The sequence below is a fragment of the Sphaeramia orbicularis genome, chromosome 24 (assembly GCF_902148855.1).
Source record: "Sphaeramia orbicularis chromosome 24, fSphaOr1.1, whole genome shotgun sequence".
In the NCBI taxonomy this organism is placed as follows: Eukaryota; Metazoa; Chordata; class Actinopteri; order Kurtiformes; family Apogonidae; genus Sphaeramia; species Sphaeramia orbicularis.
The window spans coordinates 1,727,144-1,738,010 of record NC_043979.1 but is presented as its reverse complement, the minus strand read 5'-3'; the positions used below and the strand labels follow the sequence as shown (position 1 = coordinate 1,738,010).

The window sequence follows — 10,867 nt, the reverse complement described above, 5'->3', positions numbered from 1 at the left end:
AGGAGCCAGTCGTTGTCATGGTGACCTGGAGATGAAACGACAGAACGGAAACTGGAAACCAGTGGATGGGTTATACTGGTACAGGAAGTTAGGAAACAGAGTTTGTGGAGAACTGGACTGTGGATCTGCAGTTTCAGTGAGACACAGACGGACTGATTCATATATAGATAGTTGGAGGATCAATTCAGACTGTGATGAACCTGCACTGAGTGCCTGTTTTAGATCTGATTTTTTTTTCCTTGATTCTTCATTCCTGGAGCTGAATTGTTCAGGTAAGAGCATGAACACTGAACCCTAACCCTTCCACTGTCACTGTGGGCTCCAGACTCTGTGGACTCTCAGATCCGGGTCGGTCCAAGACTTCAACTCAGATTTAATGTGAACTCACACAAACTGATCAATACAATCAATCAATCAATCAATAATATCCACGTCCACAAACAAACAGCTGATGAACATCATGTCACACAGAAGAAACAAACACAAACACATATGAATGTGAGTCCACTACAGTCCACTACAGTCCAGTAAAATCCACTATATAGTCCAAGCCCCAGACCCCGGCCTACTCCAGTCCACTAGAGTCCCTTATGCCCTGTTTCCACTGCATGGTATTGGCTCGACTCGACTCGACTCGGCCTTTTTGCGTTTCCATTATGAAAAAGGACCTGGAATCTGGTACCCGGTACTACTGTTTTTGGTATCACCTCCACCGAGGTTCCAGGACTGGGGACCAGATACTAAAACATGACGTGTACACACTGCAGACCACTGACTGGTCAGACAGTTTTCTCTGTGACCCGCCGTTTTACAAAAAACAGATGCAGAAGTGGACAGTAAATACAGCGGTACATTAATCCACATGATAACAGCCCAAAACTACACCATGGTCGGTCCAGGAGGTTCAGTCTTTGGTGGCCGACGTAAAAATTCAGACGAGACAACACGCAACAAGTGAGTTTTCAGCAACTCTCTGAACAGACGACACAGAAATAACGCGCTGCATTGCTATGACGACCAGGTATTGTAAAGTTGGTAGTATCTTGTAATGGAAACGGTCTGCAGGAATACCGAGCCGAGCTGAGCTGGTTCCACGTAGTGGAAACGCAGCATTAGAGTCCACTTCAGACACTAGTCTTATTCCAGTCTTCTTCCATCTGTGTCCACAGACTCGGTCAGACTGGTCCATGGGTCCAGTGTGTGTTCAGGCAGACTGGAGGTCCGGTCTAACCAGTCCAGGTCCTGGTCCTCAGTATGTGAAGGACACTTGGACCTTCCTGGTGCCCAGGTGGTCTGTAGGGAGCTGGGCTGTGGGGCTCCTGGGCTTCTCCAGGGGGCGCTCTCTGGAGCAGCGGAGGCTCCTGTGGTGCAGACGTTCACCTGTGAAGGCCATGAGTCTGCTCTGCTGGACTGTGGAAGCTCAGGGGCACAGACCTGCTCATCTGGAACAGCTGTAGACCTTACCTGCACAGGTGGGCGGAGCTTTGACTGACACCAGCTGACATCAATTCACTCACTTTGAGCTCATTTATCTGTCACTTGTATTTGATCAGATCCTGATGATGTTAGACTGGTGGGAGGAGCCAGTCGCTGTAACGGTGACGTACACATCAAACATCATGGAGAATGGAGAAACATGGTATCTTATTATGACCCCTGGACCCTGAAGGCAGCAGATGTCATATGTCGTCAACTGGACTGTGGATCTGCTGTTTCTGGGAGAAGATCTGGTTCATCTGTTCCTCTGTGGATCATCAGCTCCACCTGTCTTCTCTCTACATCTGCACCAACGGACTGTGTGAGAACAGCTCCTTACCCCTCTGACCCCCCCCTGTCCCTCACCTGTTCAGGTAAGTCTACTGATGATGGTCCTGGTTCTGTCCCAGTTCTTCCATGAGTCCATTCAGGTGTGTTTTATCTGAGCTGGGTCAAACCAGACCCAGTCAGACCAGGTCCACACATTGGACAGTTGGACTGAAACATCAAACACATGCAGCTGAATTCAGTTCCAGTCCATGAACGTGGTCACATGACTCTGCTTTCCAACAGGCTGTTGAACAGCTCAGAAGGACTGAGTCCATTAGTTTGAACTGGACTTTGTGTTGGTCCATGTGCTCTTTTTCCAGCTCTATGTGGGTCTGCTGGACTCTGAGGACACCATGGAAACATCACTGACACTAAACCATGTCCATAAAGGTGCGGAAGACTTTCGTGATGAGTTTTTCATCAGATCTGTCAAACCTCAGTCATATCCTCAGTGTCATGAATCTGTCAGTCTTTCTGTCATTACTCACCTGAATCTCTTGCATTATGGTGAACAGTTAGTGCCATCCACTGTAAACAAACCCTGTGTGTTTACATTCAGAACCAGGAGGGAACTCGGGCATCTTTGGAATTTTTTTGTCACGACATGCTTTGTGGGAAACGGAGGTTTGCGCAGTCGCCTGCAGTGGCAGCGGCAGCCTGAGGTAACTCCTGGCTCTGAATGTAAACACACAGGGTTTGTTTACGGTGGATGGCACTAACTGTTCACCATAATGCAAGAGATTCAGCTGAGTAATGACAGAAAGACTGACAGCTTCATGATACTGAGGATAGGACTGAGGTTTGATGAAAAATTCATCACAAAAGTCTCCAAAACCTTTAAACGCAGACGTTTGACATGAGCCACATGTTTCCAGTGGTCTGAGATGAACCAGTGCACAGGTCACTGATCAAACCCACTGCATTATGGTGCATTCACTGACCACTGGGATTGTGTGTGTGCCTTTGAACAGACCCCACTCACACATATTGAATGTTCAGTCTGACTTCAGAATGACTGTGTGTCCACCAGCGCTGACGTTAAACTAACTCTAACCTGTGACTGAGGATCCACAGAGTGGACCTGAGGTCTGTTTGAGTCCAGTCTGAATGTAGACAGCGCCCTCTGTTGGAATCCAGGTCAACTACAGCACACACTCACTGTGTCCTTCAGCTCCACATTCAACACTAAAGGGCCTTTTATTGGTGTGTTCTGTGTTCTGCTGTTTTCTTTGAGGACGTTGTGTCTCTGCTTGAACTGGTCCATGAGTCCTGTTTAGTTCCTGTGTCACTAATGACTGACAGGAGGCTTTGACAGAGTCCACCCTCACACCCCCGTCTGTCCAGGGGCTTTTGTGTCTTTAAACATGTGTGTGTGTTGTTGTGGGTCCACAGACTCTGTCAGACTGGTCCATGGTTCCAGTCTGTGTTCAGGCAGACTGGAGGTCCGCTCCAACCAGTCCTGGTCCTCAGTGTGTGAAGAGGATTTGGACCTGAACGATGCCCAGGTGGTCTGTAGGGAGCTGGGCTGTGGGGCTCCTGGGCTCCTCCAGGGGGGGCTCTATGGAGAGGGGGAGGCTCCAGTCTGGACCAGTGAGCTCCAGTGTGAAGGAAATGAGTCTGCGGTCCTGGACTGTAGGAGGTCCAGCTCAGCTGGGAAGACCTGCTCACCTGGACCAGCTGCAGGACTCACCTGTTCAGGTACCAAGGGGGCGTGGCTTTCATATGACAGACTTTTACACGTCCAATGAGAGAATGAGGGATAGCACAGGTCAGTCCTTCCCACAGCCATCAGAATATAGAAGAGTTCACAGGAACACCCCCCCCCCCCCATATCATATATATGGGGGGGGGGGGGTATAATATTTACATTATATCTAAATGTATATAAATACTTATAAAATAGCAGATATTTCATGTTTCATAAGTGCATATTTTCAGATCGTCTTCCCTGCACTTTATTGTTGTCTTTGCTGTTGTCAGCTGTGGAAGTTCACCATGGAGGGATCCATAAAGTCTGATCTGATCTGATCTTATCTTATTGGTTCTACTGGGTTCTACTGGACTGCTTCAGCTCTTTTGTAAACCTTTCGTCTCTCTTCGTCTCTTGGATGACAGTCCAAACATGTTCTAAACAGCTGAACCAGTCCTCCTGTCTTTGTGTCTCTGCTCAGATCCAGGTGGTGTCAGGTTGGTGGGACAGCCAAGCCGCTGTGCTGGTACTTTGGAGATCCAACACCAGGGACAGTGGAGACCAGTAGTAGACCCATTTAAAGACTGGGACCTGAAGTCTGGATCTGCTGTGTGTCAACATCTGGACTGTGGATCAGTTGTTTCAGTCGACAGCACAGATGATTCTACAGACAGACCTGTGTGGAGGGTCTCAGTTCCTTGTGTAAAGCTGACATCTGGACCCAGGGACTGTGTTGAACTAGCTGATTACTATAAACACTCCTCTGGTGTGGTCGTGGTGTGTTCAGGTACAAATGGACACAAACTGTGTCTGAACTGAATTCTCAGTGACCAGATGGTTCTGACTCTGACGTTTAAAGTTCCATCTAATGAATCTGTTCATTTCATCAGTTGATTATTTTGTCTCAGTTCATTGTTGTTTTTGGTCAAATGTGTCAAATATTGACCTTTGACCTTTGGAATGTCCAGATCCCAAATGAACGTCTTCATTTGGACCAGATGAGGCTGAAAACACAAACAGATTTCCCATTAGTCTCATTTAGGACAAAAGGGCCAAATGTTGACATGTGAGACTGTAAAAGCACCACATGTGTGTCCTTTTTTACCCATAATGCCTTTGAAGGTCAGCTGTGCTCTAAATGACCCATTCCTCCTGTTTTCATTGGTCAGTGTTCATCCCATCCCAAACTCCTGTGGATCAGATCCATCTGTGTCTCTGAGGAGGATGGATTCTCTGACTGCTTGTTTGTGCTCATGTGTGCTGCTTGGTCCAATCATGTCTCTGTGTGTGGACAGATCTGCTGCCTCAGCCCAACATCTCCCTGTCTGACGGGGTCTTTGAGGTCTACCGGCAGGGGTTCCGGGTGCTGGTGGGCTCCGACTTCACCGTCACCTGCTCCGTCCGACCACAGTACCCAGGAGGCTCCTTCCGGCTGATCTCCGACACCGAGAAGCCCCTGAACCTCACCCTGACAGCTGTCAATCACTCCGCCCACTTCCTGTTGTCCTCCATGGGCTACGCCCACCGAGGGAACTACACATGTGTTTATCACGTGGACGTTTATAACCGCAGCTTCTCGTCGTCTCAGAGCCCCGCCCTCTATCTGACTGTGAGAGGTAACACACACAAAACACCCACAATGCATTTGGGTCAAATCTGATTTGTTTTTTGTTGGTTCAGATTCACATTAAATGCGACTTCTGTCAGTTTAGAGTCTGAACTGAATGTGACCCTGAAGTGACCCACATGCACTAAAGAGGTCCTGAAGTGACCCACATGCACTAAAGAGGTCCTGATGTGACCCACATGGACTAAAGAGGTCCTGAAGTGACCCACATGCACTAAAGAGGTCCTGAAGTGACCCACATGCACTAAAGAGGTCCTGATGGAATACCAGACCACGCAGACACACACTGTGTTTACAGAAGGAAATATGGTTTTCCTCCGCTCCGACCAACAACTGGGACGTTTGTCGCATTTCAATGACGTAAAGGTCGGATAAATGCGACCTGGACGTTCAGAGTGAAATTACATTGGAAAATATCAGATCTGGATCAGATTTAGGACCACATATGAAAGTGGTCTGGGTCAGACTTAGGACCATATTTGACAGTGGTCCGGGTCAGATTTAGGACCACGTATGACAGTGGTCCGGGTCAGATTTAGGACCACATATGACAGTGGTCTGGGTCAGATTTAGGACCACATATGAAAGTGGTCTGGGTCAGACTAGTGCTGTTCAGACTGTGTGTCCCAGATCAGATCCAGGTCACATATGGCCACTTTTCCCTCAGACTCAAATGCGTCTTCAGTCTGAACTCAGACTCAGAATCCCACTGAGCTCAGCACAAACGTCCTCAGGATGTAAATGTTAGGGTAGAGACTGCGATCTGGTAGGATCGGCGATTCTACCAGTAGAAACTCCGATCAGAGTCTCTACTGGTAGAAACTCCGATCCTGCCAGTAGAAGGGTTAGGGTTAGGGTTTGGATCAGAGTTTCTACCAGTAGAGACTCTGATCGGAGTCTCTACTGGTAGAATCGCCGATCCTACCAGATCGCAGTCTCTATCCCTGACATAAACATGTCCCAGTGCTGAATACACTGGTCTACAGTTATGACCCCGCCCCCAAAGGGGAGGCCAGGGCTGTTGTTTTTGGTTCAGTTTGTTTGTTTGTTTGTTTGTTTACACTTTAGCAGTAAATCTATTGGTTGAATTCAGACTGAATTAGTTTTATAGATTACTGCTGACCCAGAACAGATGTGATTACATTTTGGGAACAGTAGGTCAAAGTTCAAATTTTTTATGATTTTTTAAAATCTTTTTTTGTTCCATTTACTTATAATGGGTGGAATTTAAAATGTCCATAAAAAACATCAGTTTTGTTTCATTTTACTTCAAACTTGGCACAAATATAGAGGTAACTGTTCTCCATCACTCTGACATAAAGCTCAGACAGACCTATGTATTTTTTCACAGTTTGGGTGAATTATTTTCACACACACACACCACCAAAAAAAAAAACATCCATCAAAAACGTGTCATTTCTAATAAACTTATTCTGAAAAAACAAATGAACTTTGCCGTGGAGGAAGTGATTAAAGGTGCTGTGGGTTCAAATGTTGAGCCTCGAGTCTGTGACCATGAAATAATATCAAGGAAATAATCTGAAAACAGAACAAAGTCCTGAAAACATACTGTGCATTTATTTATTCAACTTCATGAACACTATCATAACACCAGGGTGGAGAATAAGAGCCAGTAGGTGTGAGGGGGCGGGGTTTGTTGGGCCTGGGTTAGAAATGATCCTCCTCAGATTAAATGTGTTCAGTGTTCTAGATTTGAATCAGATTATCTGTTAAACTAATGACCACAGTGTTGGTTTATTTATCCAACAGATGTGTAGATGTTCCACTGGTAGAACCTGTCCAGTCCATGTGTGATCATGTACAGACAGTGTGTACAGTCGATCTGACACGAATATTCATCTGGACTTCAACCCATTCTCTGCTTAATTTTCCATTTTCCCATTTGGAGCCCAGACCTGATGGTTGTTGTCGTCGTTGTCGTTGTCGTTGACATTGTCATTGTTGTGTTTCAGACTTGGTGACCCATCTGATCATCCGGGTGGTTGTGGTCCACTTCCTTCTGATCATGGGGACCATCTCCCTCTTCTTCTACTGTCGGGTCAGTTCACTCCTTTATTCAGCTCACTAACACACCTCAGTGCTGACATGGGACCAGGGATGGGAACTGTTCATCCACCAGCAGTCCACTGTCCACAACCACTGGGTCCATTCAGTCATTAATTGTCCTTTTCCACGGCGGGCTTTGTGGTGTCGACAGTAGGGGGCGCCACTGCCCAAACTGGGCTGTCCTGGACTGCCTAGAACTAAACTAGACTGTCCACCTGTCCACACCTGTCCACACCCGTCCACACCTGTCCACACTTGTCCACCTGTCTACATGTCCACACCTGTCCACACCTGTTCACACCTGTCCCCCTGTCCACACTTGTCCACCTGTCGACCTGTCCACACCTGTCCACATGTCCACACCTGTACACACTTGCCCACACCTGTCCACACTTGCCCACACCTGTCCACATGTCCACACCTCTGCACACCTGTCCACATCTCCACACCTGTCCACATGCCCACACCTGTCCACACTTGTCCACACATGCCCACACCTGTCCACACTTGTCCACCTGTCTACATGTCCACACCTGTCCACACCTGTCCCCCTGTCCACACTTGTCCACCTGTCGACCTGTCCACACCGGTCCACATGTCCACACCTATGCACACCTGTCCACATCTCCACACCTGTCCACATGCCCACACCTGTCCACACTTGTCCACACATGCCCACACCTGTCCACACTTGTCCACATGTCCACACCTGTCCACACCTGTCCACCTGTCCACACCTGTCCACACCTGTCCACACTTGTCCACACATGCCCACACCTGTCCACACTTGTCCACATGTCCACACCTGTCCACACCTGTCCACACTTGTCCACACATGTCCACACCTGTCCACCTGTCCACACCTGTCCACCTGTCCACATGTCCACAGCTGTCCACATGTTGATGAGTTGGAATGTCTTTATGGACATTGTGGTGCAGACAAACACAGACTGGTCCATCTGTTTGTGGAAGTGGTGCTGGATCTAGTAAATCCACCTCCTGTCTGTTCCAGTCTACCAGAAAAGTCCAGACAAACCCTGTGTGCTTTCAGAGCCGTCCCATGTCAGCAGGATTTACCTGATCAGCTGATTGGATTCAGTGATTGAATGGACTGGACATGGACTCACACACACGAGTGACAGCAGCACATGATGATGACATGTTTGTTCCAGGCCAGTGGGGGGCGGAGCCGACTGAAGGCACGGAGGACACCATGAGATACACGTCCACGGACACATCCACGCCAACGTCCATGCCAACGTCCACATCCACGTCCGTATCCCCTGGAGTCTCTGTGCTTTATCTCCTCACAGGTTTTCCCTGGATCCTCTCTGGACCTCCTGCTGTGCTCCTGCCTCTCTCCTCCTTCATCATCATCACTCACTTTTCCATATAGTTATGAGAGTGTTTATTCTATACTTCCATAGATGGTAGAGGTTTATAGTATTTGTACTAACTGTTGTAATAGTAGTATATCCACTGGTAGTACTTGTATTTGTAATAGTAGTATATCCACTGTTAGTACTAGTATTTGTAGTAGTAGTATATCCACTGTTAGTACTAGTATTTGTAGTAGTAGTATATCCACTGGTAGTACTTGTATTTGTAATAGTAGTATATCCACTGTTAGTACTAGTATTTGTAGTAGTAGTATATCCACTGGTAGTACTTGTATTTGTAGTAGTAGTATATCCACTGGTAGTACCAGTATTTGTAGTAGTAGTATATCCATTGTTAATACTTATATTTGTAGTAGTAGTATATCCATTGTTAATACTTATATTTGTAGTAGTAGTATATCCATTGTTAATACTTATATTTGTAGTAGTAGTATATCCACTGGTAGTACTAGTATTTGTAGTAGTAGTATATCCACTGGTAGTACTTGTATTTGTAGTAGTAGTATATCCACTGGTCGTACTAGTATTTGTAGTAGTAGTATATCCATTGTTAATACTTATATTTGTAGTAGTAGTATATCCACTGGTAGGACTAGTGTTTGTAGTAGTAGTATATCCACAGGTAGTACTTGTATTTGTAGTAGTAGTATATCCACTGGTAGTACTAGTATTTGTAGTGGTAGTATATCCATTGTTAATACTTATATTTGTAGTAGTAGTATATCCACTGGTAGTACTAGTATTTGTAGTAGTAGTATATCCACTGGTAGTACTTGTATTTGTAGTAGTAGTATATCCATTGTTAATACTTATATTTGTAGTAGTAATATATCCACTGGTAGTACTAGTATTTGTAGTAGTAGTATATCCACTGGTAGTACTTGTATTTGTAGTAGTAGTATATCCACTGGTAGTACTAGTATTTGTAGTAGTAGTATATCCATTGTTAATTCTTATATTTGTAGTAGTAGTATATCCACTGGTAATACTAGTATTTGTAGTAGTAGTATATCCACTGGTAGTACTTGTATTTGTAGTAGTAGTATATCCATTGTTAATACTTATATTTGTAGTAGTAGTATGTCCACTGGTAGTACTTGTATTTGTAGTAGTAGTATATCCATTGTTAATACTTATATTTGTAGTAGTAGTATATCCACTGGTAGTACTTGTATTTGTAGTAGTCGTATATCCACTGGTAGTACTTGTATTTGTAGTAGTAGTATATCCACTGGTAGTACTAGTATTTGTAGTAGTAGTAGTATATCCACTGTTAGTACTAGTATTTGTAGTAGTAGTATATCCATTGTTAATACTTATATTTGTAGTAGTAGTATATCCACTGGTAGTACTTGTATTTGTAGTAGTAGTATATCCACTGGTAGTACTTGTATTTGTAGTAGTAGTATATCCACTGGTCGTACTAGTATTGTAGTAGTAGTGTATCCATTGTTAATACTTATATTTGTAGTAGTAGTATATCCACTGGTAGTACTTGTATTTGTAGTAGTAGTATATCCACTGGTAGTACTTGTATTTGTAGTAGTAGTATATCCACTGGTAGTACTAGTATTTGTAGTAGTAGTATATCCATTGTTAATACTTATATTTGTAGTAGTAGTATATCCACTGGTAGTACTTGTATTTGTAGTAGTAGTATATCCACTGGTAGTACTTGTATTTGTAGTAGTAGTATATCCACTGTTAGTACTAGTATTTGTAGTAGTAGTATATCCATTGTTAATACTTATCTTTGTAGTAGTAGTATATCCACTGGTAGTACTTGTATTTGTAGTAATAGTATATCCACTGGTAGTACTTGTATTTGTAGTAGTAGTATATCCACTGGTAGTACTAGTATTTGTAGTAGTAGTATATCCACTGGTAGTACTAGTATTTGTAGTAGTAGTATATCCATTGTTAATACTTATATTTGTAGTAGTAGTATATCCACTGGTAGTACTAGTATTTGTAGTAGTAGTATATCCATGGTGTACTAGTATTTGTAGTAGTAGTATATCCTGTTAATACTATATTTGTAGTAGTATATATCCATGTAGTACTAGTATTTGTAGTAGTAGTATATCCATTGTTAATACTTATATTTGTAGTAGTAGTATATCCACTGGTAGTACTAGTATTTGTAGTAGTAGTATATCCATTGTTAATACTTATATTTGTAGTAGTAGTATATCCACTGGTAGTACTAGTATGTGTAGTAGTAGTATATCCATTGTTAATACTTATTTTGTAGTAGTAGTATATCCACTGGTTACT

At 44.3% G+C, this 10,867-nt stretch overlaps 1 long non-coding RNA gene across 1 annotated transcript; it reads left to right on the top strand.

Moving 5' to 3' along the window:
• The first annotated feature begins 5,054 nt into the window (after positions 1-5,054).
• On the top strand, positions 5,055-8,727 carry LOC115415670 (uncharacterized). The gene is made up of 3 exons (XR_003934848.1): positions 5,055-5,112; positions 7,097-7,182; positions 8,363-8,727. It is a non-coding gene; the product is annotated as an uncharacterized LOC115415670 (long non-coding RNA).
• The last annotated feature ends 2,140 nt before the right edge of the window (positions 8,728-10,867 follow it).